Raw genomic sequence first — 17531 nt, 5'->3', positions numbered from 1 at the left:
AGCTATAAGGAGCAGGGTAGGGATACCCTGACTTCCCGGCACTCATGGGGGGCCAAAAAAAGAAAGAAATAGTCTCATGGCAAGTATTGGGGTTCTCATGCAGTAATCCTGCTGTACTCCTGCGGGAGGTACTGTGGTATCCCAGAAGTGAAATTGGGTTGCGGTACCATGGGAGTACCATGGTGCAGCAAAATATAAAACACAATAATATATTTGTGGGGTGGGTGTTGACAGGGGAATTGGTTGCTGTGGGGGTTTGGGTGGCTGCAAACCAAGCCCATGCTGCGCAGAACCAAAAGACCATGTGAAGCAGGGTTTTGGCTGCCCGTGGAGGGTTGGACGCAGGGGGCAGGCCCTTTGGTCAACACTATGCCATGCACCACAGAAGGTTGTGCCCCAACCAGAGGATAGCCACCTGCGGGAATTTGTGTCACTGGCATAATGAAAATGGAGGGCCCCCTGCAGAGTACATAGAGGAGGTCCCCCCATGCTCCAGACCCAGACAGGAGCTCTCAGGCCAGGCACCTGCCATCTGTGCACAGTACCGAAAGGGGACCCCTGGAGCTCAGTGGCCCCCGAACCATGTGGCTGTGGGGGCTATTGTTATGCCACTGCAGCACACCCCACACAAAGATTGCCTGAAGGCCCTGTGCAGCAGGTGGTTGGCCGTCCATGGGGAGTTTGACACAGGGCATGGCAGGACGTTAGACCCGGTGGCCAAAAAAATGCTGAAGTTAAAGGGACATTATAGTTTGGTATGGTAATGCTGAAAATGACCATCTTTCATGTGGTGTACCACCAATTATTTGCCCTGCCTGTTTTTACTGGCTATAGGACTGCTAACTAGTGGTAAAATGTCTGGCTACCCCTTTCATTATGATGTAATTGGGATACCACTAACTGGCATATTTAACTTACCTATAAGTCTCCAGTATATGGTTCAAAAGTGTATCCAGGGCCTGTAAGCTAAATGTTACAAGTGGACTGCAGCACTCACTGTGGCATCCACCACAGTGATAGTGTAAACATGACTGCAGACCTACCACTTTGAGCCTGGTTGTCCAGTTGTAAAACTTCAAATTCGAGCTGTCAATGTAACCTCATTTGACAGGTCTAAAATTTCCTTTTGAAATATTAATAAATCACCCCTAAGTAGGGCTTACTGACCATAAGGCAGGATGCATGGTGTTTTATAGCATGAAAAGCTTTAATGTTAAACATGTTCTTAAAGCCCCAAACCCTATTTTCACTGTAGCAAGTTTGGCTGCCCCATAGGAAAGAATTGGGATATAGTTTTAAATTGAACAATGTTATTTCTGGTTAGGAAATACCTAAAAATGTCATTCTTGACTTTTTGAAATATGTATTACAAGCCCAATTCCCTTGTGAAATTGGATTCACACTAAATATTTTGGCAAAGGTATTTTTGGGAAAATTACATTTTCCCTGCCCAAAGCCTTTAGAGGCCCTTCTGAATGAGCTCCAACTGTCGCCCAGGAGCTGAATAGCCCCCTTGATAAGGTGTGAACTTGCCCCCAGAGCTGAGATAAAGTTCTAGGGTGTGTAGAGGTGTTCTGTTTCTCTGGTTGGTTGACCAGCTGGCCTGTGCCCAGGAACTTGATTAACTTCAATGAGATCTACACTGTCACAGCCAAATGTTAAATGAAACCTGGGCAGGGCCCTTCTTTGTTCCCCTTTCAAGCAGGCACCAATACTATTTTGGGAGAGGAATTGCCCCCAGAACTGGTTTAGAGTGACCATAGAGTGCTCATTTTCCTGGCCGTCCCTTTGGGTTGGACACACAAACTCTGCACAGGGAAGAAGGGTTTCACCATCTTTGATTCCTGAAGAGAGGGGCACTCTGGCATTGTTAGCAGGAGGGTACTCGGAAAGTGCTGCAAAAGGGGTTAGGGCTCCCATTGGACTATTTTACCATATTGGTTAGGGGCGAGCCAGGAGTCAACCCCACTCACATGCTGGTGTGAGGCATAAATATGGCACCCACATTACCCTCCTCAGAATACATTCTGGATCCGTGGAACAACAGAAGATGACTGTAACTGCTTTTGTCACCTAAAAACAGCTAAGAAGACTGGACTTGCTCACACTCTTGTACCCAGGACAAAGACGTGGATCCAAAGCTCATAAGGCTGATGTGCTGCTCAAGCTACAGGGCCACAAGAAACTATAAGAGGCCTTTTCTGCAACTGTCCAGGTTAACAATTCCAGCTAGACCTGCCCTGGACCCACTGCTGACCTCTGCTAGAGTGAGTCTTGACTCCCTGGTACTGCTCCTAAGGTCCTGGAACCTTGACTGGTGTCAAAGTGTACTCCTTCTAACTTTTCATTAAATTTGGGACTTAAAAGCATTTTGGTTTCGAAGACCTATGGAGGACCAAGACCAAGCTTTCAAGTTGATCTGCCGATGGTGCGATGCCGCTGGGCCAAAGATTCAGGTTCCTCCCTCTCAGAGCTTTTCTGCAACAGATTCTGCGGGACCTCATGAAGAAGGTATCCGGCTTTACCTTTCTGGGTGAATTTGAGCTATAAAAAAGTGACTAAGGCCGAAGGTATAACACTTCAACGAGTGAAGGTGCCAAAAGTATCCGTCTGGTGAGAGACCTTCCCTGTGTGCAAACTTCAAATTTCTCCTGCTCTGAACTTTCATTCCAAATGTCAATGGCTTTGCCAAGATCTTGGCTATCCAGCTATCCAACAACGTGGAGCTGTGGTACCCTCTTCGGCCACCGGCGGCTGCCTTGCCCTGCTGAGTATTTTTGACTTCCATTTCAGGGACTAAGGGCCTGAATTAGAGCTTGGTGGATGGGTAGTCAGTCACAAACGTGACAGATGTGTCATTGAACATATTACAAGTGCTATAGGCTACAGTGCACATGTAATGTCACATCTCATCCACCAGACTGTAAATAAGGCTCTAAGTATAAAGGTAAAATATCTGACCTATTTTCTTAATTGGTTTGGGATTTTTCTTGTGCTGTGTTTTGACTTCATTGCTGATTTGGTATTACATAAATACTTTGCACTTTGCTTCTAAAATAAGCCTGTCTGTTCTGTGCCATAGCTACCAGGGGTTTGAGCAGAGGTAAATTTAATTACTTTACTGCTTCACCCTGACAAGGGTTGTGATTATTATTTTAGGTGGGTACTTAACCGCCTCAACTAATACCCCAATTTCTTACTGGTATAGAATATTACTTTAATAATGAAAAAACAACAGTTTGAAATGCACTGAAAAAACACAAAAATTGACGTTGCAAATTGACCAGGTATCCTTCCTAGACTAGACTTCACTTTTCTCCTTCCTTCGTGTTCCAGCTGTAGCTCACTCTGACCTGTATCATTTTAAGTTCTCCCACTCCCTCTGACCTATGACACTTTGTCATACCTGTGAGGGCAAATCACACAGCTGGGAGCAAGGGATACAAATGAGGTAAGAATGTATTTTAAAAGTATCATGTACTGGACTTGCAAAACAACATTCTCAAGCAAACAGAAAACTCCAGTACCTGATCTGATACTGGAAAATATTGTCAACGATGCATAAACATTCTTGTCACTGATATATATTGCCAGTTGGTTATCCTGCAGTGCCACTTCTCTCTGCCCTTTTGAACTCCAATTCCTTCTATATTTACCACACTTCTACCTCATTCATTGAACCATCAGGCTGTTTTAAATATTCGTTCTGCTTTCCTTTTATAGATACGTTTTTTCTTGAGTAAGTCTTAAGTCAAATCGCACAGAAAACCACAATTATTGAAAATGTTGACACTCTTGTGTGACACATTTCCCATCTGTATGCATGTGGTTGACAATTCCTATATTACTGTATCCTTGTGGAGTTTATCTCCACCTACTGCTTGAAATCCACTGATTGATTTATTCTGTTATATCAGGAACACTTTCCTTCCACACTCTCAAGTTATCCCCCGATTATTAATCAGAACTGGAGTGTTTCCGTGGGACTTCATCTTGGGCTTCTTTGCGTCATCCTTCATAGGTTTTACATGAAATATTGAGCAATCCTGTGTCAACATAAAGGTTGACACACACTAAGATGTGCAATGGAGACTTTAGCTTGTGCACCGTGATTGCCACCTCCCTATGCGTTTAAGTATTCTGATCCTGTATTTTGTTGGATCTTGTAGTCTATCCGTGTTTGACATATAAAGATGCTGTGAAGGCTAAATTATAACAATTGTCTGAGTCAAATTAAAAGTACTGTTCATGTCCTTTATTAGAATTTGCTGAGTGTTGGTGTGAAAGAGCAATCAAATTACTGAACAGATTGAAAGAGGAGTGCCCTGGCACCGGTGCCTTTGATAGTGTGAGATTTTACCAAAAGGTGGTCTGTGAACCTTAGCTGTTCCAGTTTACACTCACCACTAATGTGAAGTCATCAAATAATGGAACTATTGACTCTGGAGATGTAATTCTATTAGGATTATTCAATTCAGCACCTCATCCATATGACCAGGTATCCCTCCTAGACTAGACTTCACTTTTCTCCTTCCTTCGTGTTCCAACTGTCGCTCACTCTGACCTGTATCATTCTAAGTTCTTCCACTCCCTCTGACCTATGACACTTTGTCATACCAGTGAGAGCAAATCACACAGCTGGGAGCAAGGGATACAAATGAGGTAAGAATGTATTTCAAAGTATCAAAATGTGTGGTTAAAAAGTATCAAAAGAAAACAAGAATACAAATGGACAGGGAACTCTTGACTATACTGAAAGGATGCATGGGGTTGTGGAAGACAATATCTTTGATAGTTATCGGATGCATAGCACTTTCCAAGATGGTCCTGCTTCCACGACTATTGTACTACTTTGTCAAACTGGAACTATGCATCCTTGGGAAGTTCTTTTGTGAGCTAAACTCCTTATTGCCTGTCCTGCTTTGGGGCTACCTATCAGCCAAATAGAACTGGTGGCCAGATGACTGGATTGGGCACGTTTAGATGACACAGTATCCTCAAAAATGTGATACAAGAGGGGCTCTATTTAAGCTGTTCCAAAACCACGTGGTACCTAATGGAGACTTCTGACACCTATGACAGGTTGCTTATGGAAAATCCAATGAAGCACACCATAAGTCCTCTCCCTGCTGTTAGACAGCTTTCCTAACCTCCTAGGATACTACAAAGCTAGGCAATTAGATGCATGTATCAGGGCTGGGAGGGTGATTGTTACTATTTGAGTGAATTAATGTCACTAACTGAACTCGTGGAAAACACTGAAAAACCTTGGAACACTTTATTTGTCATTATGCCCCAATTAAGGTCTTTCACAGAGAGTGGAGATGCCCTTGCACATGAAATAATACATTTTCTGTACACAATAGGCACACAATAGGCAGGGCAGAAAAATGGTGTTCTGGTTTTATTTACCCCTTATGAACATGACTAAATTAAGCATAAATGAACTCAGAGCAAACGGAGCATGAATTCGAGGAAAGACCACAAAGATGGCAAATGGAAGAAGTTCTTTGGTTATGACCAAAAGATTTGTAGGAATGCGAGTATGCGCAATTAACTACCGGGACGCCTGGGTGTAGTTCACCCTTAAGAAATATGTAAGAGATTTGACTTGGCTACCTCACAATTGTCCAGGTGTATGCCAGTCTATGCAAGATTCATCCATGTGGTTTGGAAATGCTCTAAAGTGATTAGGGTTCTGGAGGAGATCATTTTGGCCCAAGTCGAGGCTTTTTCCTTGCACCAAAAAACAGAAGGTGGCCACCAAATTAATAGGTTTAGCACTGCTGTTGGTGAAATCAGCAATCACCATGCCATGGAAATCAGATGACTAAACAAATATTTGTGAAGTGGGACACCTATGAAAAAGGTGTACTGTACTGGGAGGAGTAAATGTCATATGCATAAAATCTATGACCATACTATGGGACGAAGCAGTGCTCTTAATCATCACCAAGATGGGCGCCGGAGCAAGACTCCTTTAGCGCATTAACAAGCTCTGATGCTGTAATAGACATGAACTAAGTGAAGCACAATTAAACTAGGCAGACACAAATAGATAGGAGAAAGTGAACCTGAATATACCTGGCCAGACAAGGAGTAGGAACAAGTGGAGGCGACATTGGGCATACTCTTCACTGATCTCGGAACCATACATATTCTGACATCATCTGACCAAAAGCTTACTCCTATATACAAATCGTTGCCTGCATCCATGAAAGTCAAAGAACAGCCTCCACATTTTAAAGGAGCTGCGTTTCTATGTTTTTATATTGATAAATATTCTTTGCTTATGATTGACCAATGTATGAGGTAACTGACAACCCACCTCCCGGATAGGGGCTACTTACAATATACCATTGTTACATCACTCATGGAAAAACTACAGTGCATGGTGGTATGATTATGGAGCTCATGCTTGTGAGGAATGTAAATATTGTTTAGGAAAGAAAAAGAATAATAATATGCTATATACTTGGTTCTTGGTCTTGATTGTGACATCTGTTTGCTCCAAGTGAGGTAGCACCTGCCACTCTTTTATGTCTGACTCTGTTTTGGGAACCAGGGGATTGATGTTTACAACCTCAGGTTTTTTTCTTTGAATTAGACCATTCAAACACGTTTCTCGGTGTAAAAAGGTCCAAATGCTATTGTCTACTAATGGACCACAGATCAGATCAAATTTTCCATCTAGGACCATGATTATGATTTGGGGTGTTTCACCCAGAGCGATATCTCTAGCTCTCGAAAGGGGTGTCTCCAGGGCCAAAATATTTGGGTCCGTAAACTCCAAACCTGATACTTCTAGGCTAAGAGACCCCAGACCGCACTATGCTGCTGCAGAGGCTGCAGGCAGCAACACAACCAGGCTCCCATCCGACCCCTGGAGAGGCATGGGGAACAGACAATATTTCCCCGAGGCAGAAGAAATCCTGCCCTCACTTCTGATCCCCCACCTCAGACGGCCAACCTCCCACTGCTTACCTTCTGACACTTTCCCCCTGCTCAAAAAAGGCGGAAAATGTCCGCAGTTTTCTTCCTAGAATGAGGAAAATATCCACAATATTGGACTGGGATTTCCGACTTCATGCAATGTTTCCCATTTGAGGGGAAAATTCACGATACTTGCAATTTGGTGTGGGGATACCAGTCAGAATCGGAAATTGAGTTCCTCCAGTATCCCTGCAACAAATTATGGCACATTTGTAATCAGGACTTAAGTGGTCATGTTGTGGATGACCCATCACATTGTTGGTTACTAACTCTCAACTAGAAAGGACGTCAAACACTGTTCATGTGGTAAAACTAGATGGATGTTGTCTTGCAACAACTTAAACGAGGTGAGGATTTATAGATGAAAACCAACATGCAAAAAATGTTGTGACACAGGGGGAAGTAATCGTAAATTTCAAGAGAAGTATAATTTACTAGACAAAAAATTTGAAACTTTGTACACCCAGCGCTTAATTTGATCCGGTGCTTTCCGTTGGTGTCCGGTGATCGGCACCGGCACCTAACTGTTCTAAGTATGGTGTTGATAGTCTACCACATGGTGGTGCTGCTCATATAATTTAGAGATGAGCAGAACAACAGTTGTTAAGGAATAAGATATACATTAAAATAGTGATAATACCTGCCTCCCCAGCCATTCCTTTAGCTTTGGGGACCTGGAATAATCTGAACTGTCGCATTTACATGCGAGAGAGATGGTTAGTAGTTGTCTTGGCAGCAATGACAAGGATGATGGGTGGTGCAAGCTGCAGTGGCCTCCTGGTCGGAGCCCTGGCACTTAATATTTTGCAAATTAAGCACTGTGTACACCCCTAATTATGCTATTATAAGTATAATTAGGAAACGTTTTGTTGTAAACACAACATATCCCTGTTGTTCTTTTTACATTCCTTCCCTTATAAAACACCCTGTTGCTCCAACTTCTCCCACAAAAATTTAAATTTGGCTCCTCTGTTGTTCAAAGATGCATTCTTTTTTCTTTGCAATATGGCAATAGGAGACACTTTGGGCTAGATTCAGAGTACACAGGCATTGCAAAATCCTCTGATTTCTGAAGTGCTACATCAATAGTAGAACTCATTGATGGAAATTCCTCCACCATACTACCTCATGGAGGAGGAAATTATATTACTGAGTTTTATTTTCTGCATCTGGGAGTGTCTTCAGCAGGCCTGTCAGATGCTTTTGTGAAACCGGATCACAAATGAAGGCCCTCTGTGGTTTTCTTTCCACTCATATCCCTATTTCAAAAAAGAAACAAAATTTTGGGGAAAAGGTGGCGTCCCCTTCAACTAACGGCGCCACCTAGAGGTGTCTGTAATGACTTGACTTATTGTAACTTGGGGCCAGATGCATGAAGAAACCGTTTTGCAATTTCCAAATTGCGAATCCTTGCGATTCGCAATTAGGAAATTGCAAAACGGCATGCATAAAAGTGTGCTGAACACTTTTTGCGATTCCTAGGGGATCGCAAATGACCTACCTCATGAATATTAATGAGATAGGTCGCAAATTTATTTGCGTCCCCATAGGAATCGAAAAAATCACAGGGATGGTGGTCTGCTGGGGTCAGCAGACCACCATGTCTGTGATTGCTTTTAAATAAAGCAATTTATTTTTTAAATTCAGTCCGTTTTAGTTAAAGGAAAACCAGATGCTTTTCCAAAACAAAAATGAAAAGATTTCTTTTCATTTTTAAAGAGTAGGCATTGGTCCGGGGGTCACTACCTGCTCTTAACAAACGCTGTAACAAAAATTCACAAAGGCGAAGGGGTCCCTTGGGGACCCCTTCCCATTTACGAATGGGTTACCACCTACTTCAAGTAGGTGGTAAAATGCAAGGGGCAGATTTATGAGGCCCGTTGCGCCATCGGAACGTCACTTTTTGTGACGTTCCGTGGCGCAGAAGCCTGCGTGATATTTATCAGGCAGCACTGAGCCACTTTTTTTGGCTTAATGCTGCCTCATAAATATCAGTCCCTTTAACGCAGTGTTCTGCGTTAAAGGGGCGTGCAATGGGTGTTGCTGGGGGTGTTCCCAGCAACACCCATGGCCTTTTGATACTGCCCCAGATTTACGAGAAATCGTAAATCTGAGGCGGCGCCAAAAGCTTCCGCCTCCCCTGGGTAGGCGTAAGGGAGGCGCAACGGGGAGAAATATCTTTATTTCTCCTCGTTTTTCCTTTTTCTATGTGTGCTGCATACTGCAGCACCCATTCAAAGAGGAAAAACCTCTTGTGATTATTTTTGTACAGAAAGGTTTCCCTTCCTGTACAAAAATATTAATCTACGTAACGCAGGCACCCTTGCACCATGGTGCAAGAGGTGCCTGCGTTGGCGCTGGCAGCCCATTGTGCGCCGGCGCAGGGGAAAAGGACAGGAATGCGCCGCATTTTATAGATACGGTGCATCCCTGCCCTTTTCTTTTGCCATAGGGAAGCGCAGCAGGAAGGCCTACTGCGCTTCCCTACGGCAAAACCTCATAAATCTGCCCCCATATGTTTTGCGAGTGCATTTCGGTCCCAAAACATTCCTACATACCGATGCGATACGATATTAGGAAGGGACGCCCTAAACATGCCTCTTTCTAATAGCGAACAGCAAATCCATTTTGTAATTTGGTAACAGGTTACCGAATCGCGAAATAGGGTTTGCTGCATGTGAAAAGCATTCTTTGCGTTCGTAAACGCCCGATTCTGCATACGGCCCGTTTGTGAAGACAAAAATACTTGATGCATGTGCCCCTAAATCGCAAAATCATTCTGCGGCACTGGGCCCTGAATAGGTCAACCCTGGAGCAAACCAATCATCTTTGAATCGTGTGCTTTGTACTGCTGATTGCTTATTCACTCTGCAAACCTCACAAGCATGTCACAAATGCACGTATTCATAGCTTCAAAAAGGAACGTATACGATCTGTTATGTCTGGAGGAGGATTTAGTCCAAGATATCGCAGAAAACTGCAACATTGAATAATTCAGAGTAGATAGAAAGGAACAAGTGTTAACTCAGGACTAGGATGAATCTTCTATCGCACAATTTATTTAAGGTAATAGGATGATATATCGGGCACTTATTCGGATTAACAGCGCCCCCTCTGTGTGTCATGGTTGTTCCATTATGATTGCTGTTCAGAGTTGTAGCTTTATGAATTCATTGATGAGAAAGATTCAATTCCACGTTGTAATTAGGAATAATTTTTCAGTATGTTGACACTTATGTTTATTCAGTTGAACGTTTAAATATTTTATTTTGACATTTATTACACGTTTCTACTAAATCGTTGAAAATAGCCCGATCTATAAATCTTGATCTAACCTACTAAAATGGAGGCAAGAAATCGCACACTGACACATCCATATTCCTAGAATTCCTTATTTCTTGTTGAATCTCTTTTACAGCGTATGTATTAGAATATGGATGCGCAATTCACTAGGCAAAAATGAACATTTTATACAAGTTGCTGTATTAGTCATGAGATAATACAAACTCCTATGCTTTGCAGTGTCTAAAAGAAATGCACTGGCTGTGAATACTTGTCCTCTGTATTGATGCACTATATGTACGGATCGATAGTGTGGGGTGAATTAAGACTCAACGCCAGCTCACTGCCCTTTCGGAAAAATGAAAAGACGCATCTGTTCAGAATACACCTAAATTCTATTTCTCCACCGCTCCTGCTTTTACTTGTCGTCTTCAGGTTACATTGTTGTTGTATTTTTACAGTTTTATGTGAAGGGCTCCATTCAGTGGCAGCCAGTGAGCATGCGGGGGGCGGTGGGCGCACACAGACATTCACACATACATACACACATACATACACTCATCCATCTACATACACTCACTCACACCCATACATTCACTAGCGCGCACACATACACCAACCATTCACAAGCATATACACAGGCATACACCCATTCACAACATATGCAGACTAATACACAGACATCGATATATCCACACATGCACGCACACACCATATATAAAAAAAAAATTGCTGGGCTGCAGAGGTAATCTCGGATGTTGGAAGTAAGATTTGGTGGCTCTTGGAGGATTGGCTGCTGCCACCTCTCATTGGCCGACCTTGTTATGGTCAACCAATTAGAGGGGGTAACTGTCCCTTACTCATCACAGAGTGGGATGAGATCAGTAAGACTGCAGAGCCCACCCCACTCTCTAACGACACTCTGCCCTGGGCAATCCAGGGCTTAAAACTGAAGCACCCAGGTCCGAGTCTATCAGTAACACACCCCCTCATCATGAGGGGAGGGACCTGCAAGAGCTTTTTCTGGCTGTGGAGATCACACTCACAGGACTGTGAAATCTTCGACCTGGTAAAGTTCTACTCAGATAGCCAGGCACTTGCACATTTGGCACATGTACAGTGCCGGGCTGCCAGGCTGACACTGTTTGCGAAAAATTATGGAGCAGGGCCCCCCTACTCTTTCGGATGGTTCATGCCTGGCTCCATTGCTCCTGCTGGTAGGACCACGCAATATACAAACCATATAAATAAATATACAATAAATAACAGTCTTTTATGTTGTTGCTGATATGCACAGCGGTAAAGCATTTTTGTTATATAAGTGCTTTTGACATTTTGTGAGGTGGTACTTGTGCCATTTGTAGGTGAATATTATTGTTAGAATAACTGCGCTGATGTTTTGAATAAGCGTATCCTTAATATTCTATGATGTCATAAGTGGACACAATGCTACTTCTTCTGGGTAACCCCAGGCTGCAGGTGATAATTGCAAACACACCTTCCTATGGTTACTCTCCTGTTTATAACCAGACACACTGCCAAAAGTCTATACAAAATAATTCCTGATATTGATAAATCTATTCTCAGTAGCCAAATGAAATAAACTCAATTTGTAGACGGTATTACATGATCACTATATACAAACACACCTTTGAAAGCAGAAACCTGCTATTCCTCGGGGCTTTACGGAAGCATTTGAGTAAAACAGTACCATGATTCTTTGCTCCAATTTAACTAAATTCGAAAAACTGTTAGCATATTTAACCTTTCAAGCTCAATAAATATAAATTTCACCACAATTAATTCTCGAATTTCAGCATTACCCACACAATGGATTCTAGTCATGATAGTCTATTCCATTCACATTGTATCCTGATTAGTATCGCTGAAACATATATATATATGTGTGTGTGTGTGTGTGTGCGCGTGTGTGTGTGTGTGTGTGTATATATATATATATTACCTACTGGCGGTCGCCAGTAGGTAGTTATAGTTAGGACCACGTTTCCATAGGAAATCCGCAACATTCTATTTTGAATACCTTTTGCGCCGGTCGACGAATCCTCGCGAATTTTTCAAAATAGGTGGGGCACTACGCTCCGCTCCTACCCTGAAAGTCTCGGGGGGATTCGTCAAGCGGGGGCTGAGATAAAAGGGGGGTCCCAAAACGCGTTTTTCCCATGCATTTTTCCATAGGACCTTTAGACAGGGCTACAGCCCGAATGGCTGAACAGAATTACTAGAAATTTGGCAGAGAGGTAGTCCTCAGGTCAAGGAAGTGCCTTTTGTAGGTTTGGTGTAAATCTGTTCAGTAGATTCTGAGAAAATAGCCTTTAAATCAATATATATATCTGAGCCAGCTTACGGTGCGCTTACGGTACGCTTACCGTACGCGTACGGTGGCGTGCGCGAGCGCGATTCTGATTGGCTCTTAGATCTTAGTAAACATTCGAATCGGCCGAAACCAGGAAGCGGCGGCCGCCATTTTCTCTCTCGCACTGAGAGTGATTTAAAGCCCAAAAACATGTAAAGGGGCTGTTTCGACAGTTCCCACACACATAGGCATGGTGAGGGAGTCCCCAAAGATCCCCCAAGGCCAAAAACGGAATTTTTATTTTTTCGGTAATTTCGCCGATTACGCTTACCGTACGCGTACGGTAAAAAATAATAAAAAAAAAAAATCATCCACACTCTCTCCACCCCGTGTGCAATTGGTGGGCGAAGGCCACCAATTGTGCATGGCTTATCACCGGTGAGATAAACTAAAATATTAAAAAAAAAAAAAAAAAAAAAAAATTATCCACACTCTCTCCACCCCGTGTGTAAATGGTGCCCGAAGGGCACCATTTGTGCATGGCTTATAAAATATACGAAAAATTAAAATATTACCTTTCAAAACGAAGTACATCATATGTCCTCCATGTGCGCACGGTGCGCGAAGCGCATTGTGCGTACATGGCCCATCTAGCGTAACGTGGGCATGCGGTGTGCGTAGCGCACCACGTGCCCACCGTGCGTGCATGGCACTAACTGCGTAAAGTGGGCGCGCGGTGCGCGAAGCGCACCGCATGCTCACTGTGCACGCACGGTGCGCGAAGCGCACCAGACCGAACTGCGTTAAGTGGGCGCGCACGCCACGAATGGCGTAAAGTAACTTAGCATTTAAAAAACCGTACAAATTCACTGAAAAAACCATAGGTTTCACACACGTTATAGTTAGGAATTAGCATTTAAAAAACCTTGCAAATTCACTGAAAAAACCATAGGTTTTACACATGTTATAGTTAGCGGAAATTTTACTGATAAAAAACCAATGAAATTCCCCCGTTATAGTTACTGCAGGCAACTATAACTCACGTGACCGCAATCTTCTGCTGATGACATATGTGTCTTTATGAAAAAAAAATATTTGTAATATATGTATAGCTAAAAATGTATGGAAGAAGACATGGGCAAATAAGTGTCTAAGGGCCTCATGTAGGTAGCGAAATACCGGTCGGTAACGGCCGATTTTCGGTAAATATGCCGTTACCGACCGGTATTCAGACAAGTGAGATGTAGGAGTCCAAAAACCACTTTTCGGTAAATATGAGGCGGTAAATACCGATTCATAGTTACCGAATTCCAAAATACCGATTCATGTTTACCGAATACATAATTAACGAATCGGTAAATATGAAGTGGTAAATATGAAGTGGTAAAAATTTAAAATGACATGTAGGAGCAGGCGGTAATTAAGAAATCCAGGAAAATCGGTAAATAAGAGTCGGTAATTAACACGGATTGAAAGCAGGTGGTAACCATCAACAATGCACATAAGCAATCCCAAAATGCAACAGCGTGGACAACATGGCCGCCATGTACGTCATTGCAAGGCGCCTACGTCTACAGGCAGCAGGACTGAGGGTGTGGCGACGGGAGGAACAAATCTACAGACAGCGCATCACACTATTACAGCTGACTGATGCAGAGATACATGAGAGGTACAGGCTACACCCCGAAACCATCATGGACCTGATAAGGGACCTGCACCCACTCCTGGACCAGCCAACAAGAAGGGCGCACGCCATACCACCACATGTGCAGGTGCTCTGCAGCCTACATCTACTGGCATCCGGCAGTTATCAGGTGGTGATAGCTGCGGTGGGTGGTGTATCCCAGAGTTGCCTGTCCCGTTTCTTCAGGAAGTTCCTGGATGCCATGATGCAGAGAATGCACCACTACATAAGCTTCCCAAACACACAGGCTGCACTGCAGAAAACAAAAACAGACTTTTATCACATGGCACAGTTCCCCCATGTCATCGGCTGTATTGATGGTACACACATCCCAATCTGTCCACCAGCTGATACAGAGCACATCTACAGGAACAGGAAGTCCACCCACTCCATCAATGTGCAGGTGATCTGTGATGCAGGGAACATCATCACAGATATTGTTGCAAAGTTTCCTGGGAGCACCCACGACTCTTACATCTTCCAGAATAGTGGGATCTACACACGACTGAGTGCCGGCGAATTCGGAGAGGGATACCTGCTGGGTAAGTAACAGTGACGCCCCTTGAAACCTGCAAATCAGAGTGTATAGAGGCATGTAACTGATGGTTCCCTCTTACTCATCCAGGCGACAGTGCATATGCATGCCGTTCATTCATCCTCACTCCCTACCTACACCCAGCAACCCAGAGTGAGAGACGATACAACGTGGCCCACAAAACAACACGCAATGTGGTGGAGCGCACGTTTGGACTACTGAAGAGCAGGTTCCGCTGCCTCCACAAGAGCGGAGGCGCACGCCAGTACAAACCCATCACCTGCTGCAAGATTATTGCCACTTGTGCAATGCTGCACAACCTTGCCACGAAAAAAGGTACAGATGTGGAACTAACATATTTTGAGGACAACGAGGATGAGTCAGGCCAGCCAGAGGGCAGCGCAGCTAGAGTGCCAACTGCAATCGATGGGAGAGAGAGACGGGCAGAGATCACATGCAACTATTTCTGAGTAAGTGAGGGGACACAGCGAGTTGTGAGAAGTCATGACGTAGTTTAATGTGGCACCACGCCATGAACACATGAACAGGCCAATCTGGCAATATACCATCTATACAAGGAGTATGTCCAGGGTTACGTCACCCAATGGGAAGTGGCTAAGCAGGGCCACATCAATGTTTGCGCATACGCGCTGCAGTGGTGGATTGCACGGCCTGTGCATCCTCACTAGAGCCAACCCCAAGCCGCCTGCTGCTCCTGCGTGCTTCTGGGACGGGGGGTGTGATGCTGCTGCTGGTGTCGATGCGCTCCGCAGCATCCCCTGCAGCAGTTGTCGACGCCTGACTAGTCAATAGCACCCCTAGTGCACTTGTCACCTGCACCATCCCCCGAGACAGGTCGCTGCAGCACTGTGTTAGGCCCTCCTGCATCGTCACAGAGCGCCGGCAAAGTAGGGAAGTCGCAGTTGCCAGACGGTTGAGTGCCCTGCTGGTAGTGTCCCTTCTCTGGCGTTCCCGGCGCCGTGCTTCGATGTCAGCATCTAATTTGCTGCACAACTGCTGGATTGACTGGGACATGTCCCGAATGCCCGCAGCCATGCCGCCAATGTTTGTGTCCATGTTGACTAAGCTTGTCTTCATCACCCGCATGTGCCTCTGGACTGACATAACTGCCTTTGATTGCAGGCGCTGTTGCTTCAACATTTGGCCCTCGAGCCCCAAGAAGACACCATGGCCGTCAGTGGGTGCTGGTGGACTCTGGACACGCGACCTGCGGCGCCCTCTTGCTCCCGTCTGTGCTGCCTGTGAGGTGTGGGGCACAGTGGGATGGCTCCCTTCCTGGTGCCCGGTGCGGTCTTCTGGGCCCATGCTGTCGTCTGACGAGGTGTCGAAGGCTCGTAGCCTGGCTGCTGGACGCCTCCTCATTCTCACACCTGCAAGCGGAGATGTGGCCGGTGATTCGAACATGAGTGGCGATGCTGGCTGTGGTTGTGGTGATGCTGGCTCTCGGTGAGGTGATGCTGGCTCTGTGTGCGGCGAGGCTGGCTGTGTTGGTGGTGCGGCTGCCAGTGGGCCTGCTCCCTGGTCTGAACTCGTGCTGGCTAGAGGTGATTTTTGTGGCAGGTGTGCCGTCTCCCCTGCAGCATGCCCTGTACTGCATGATGTCACATCTGTGGACAGAAAAACAACATTGGCTCAGTGTCCCCGAAGGGCTGCATTGCAAGCGTCACAATAAATCATTTCACATTCCAATCTGTCCTCTGTCTCCTTGTGCCTCGAGTGCGTGACATGCCCTGTTGCCCTGTGACATTTACGTCATGGTTAGTGTTGCCCTGACTACATCTCCCGGAATGCATTGCCTGTCTGCACTGACACGTGTGGACTGCAGTGTGATTCTCGTTTCACAATGGGGGATGTGGGATAGGGGTAGGGGGGGCTACATTGCTGTGCTTTCGTCTTACCTTGGTGTGTTGCGGCTCTGGCAGAGCTGTCGGCGTCCCCAAGACCCACGACGCTCTCTTGCTCGATTGTGGCCGCCACCAGCTCCTCCAGTTCGGTGAGGGCAGGTGCCCTGTTGGTTCCACCTCCGGTCTGGCTGGCCTCCTTCTGGATGTCGCCCATCTTCCTCTTGGTCACAATCCTCAGGTCATGCCAGCGCTTTTTGAGGACCTCAATGTCCCTGTGGGTCACTCCCACAGCATTGACCTGCGCCTGGATGGCCAGCCATATGTTGCGCTTTTCGGCCTCAGGCACTTGCAGGGATTGCCTCCCAAACAGCTTCTGGTGCTGCTTCACCACCTCCTCCACCAGCACCTGGAGTTCCTTGGGGCTGAATTTGAGCTTCCTCCTCCTTTCCCCTCCGTCTTTCTGTGTTCTCTGGCTGGACATGCTGTTCGTTTCCCGCTCGCACATGCAACTGCTCCCTGCCTCTCCTCTGCACTCCAAGCCTCTCCAGGGTCGGCTAATTATGTACACCTGCCTGGGTGTGGCCACGTCGGCTAATTGTGTACACCTGCCTGGGTGTGGGCAGTTCCTGGTTGGGTGGGCTGTCGTTGCACAGGATTAGCTGTTTCGTCAAGTCATGTGCTGTTATTTACCGAATCCGTACATACCGATTCGGTATTTTCCGATTCGGTGGATACCACCTCGGTCTTTTCCGAATCGGTAGATACCACCTCGGTATTTTCCGATTCGGTAATTATCACCTCGGTATTTACCGATTCGGTGAATTCCGATTCGTATTTACCGAATGTTACCGAATCGGT

General features: G+C 45.3%; 1 protein-coding gene across 3 annotated transcripts in view; it reads right to left on the bottom strand.

Moving 5' to 3' along the window:
- The window catches only part of PLD5 (phospholipase D family member 5), a 1783935-nt gene that overhangs the window by 49059 nt on the left and 1717345 nt on the right, over positions 1–17531 (bottom strand). The window lies entirely within an intron of this gene.

Source organism: Triturus cristatus, chromosome 6 (assembly GCF_964204655.1).
Source record: "Triturus cristatus chromosome 6, aTriCri1.1, whole genome shotgun sequence".
NCBI classification, from domain to species: Eukaryota; Metazoa; Chordata; class Amphibia; order Caudata; family Salamandridae; genus Triturus; species Triturus cristatus.
This window is presented reverse-complemented; position numbering and strand designations above follow the sequence as displayed.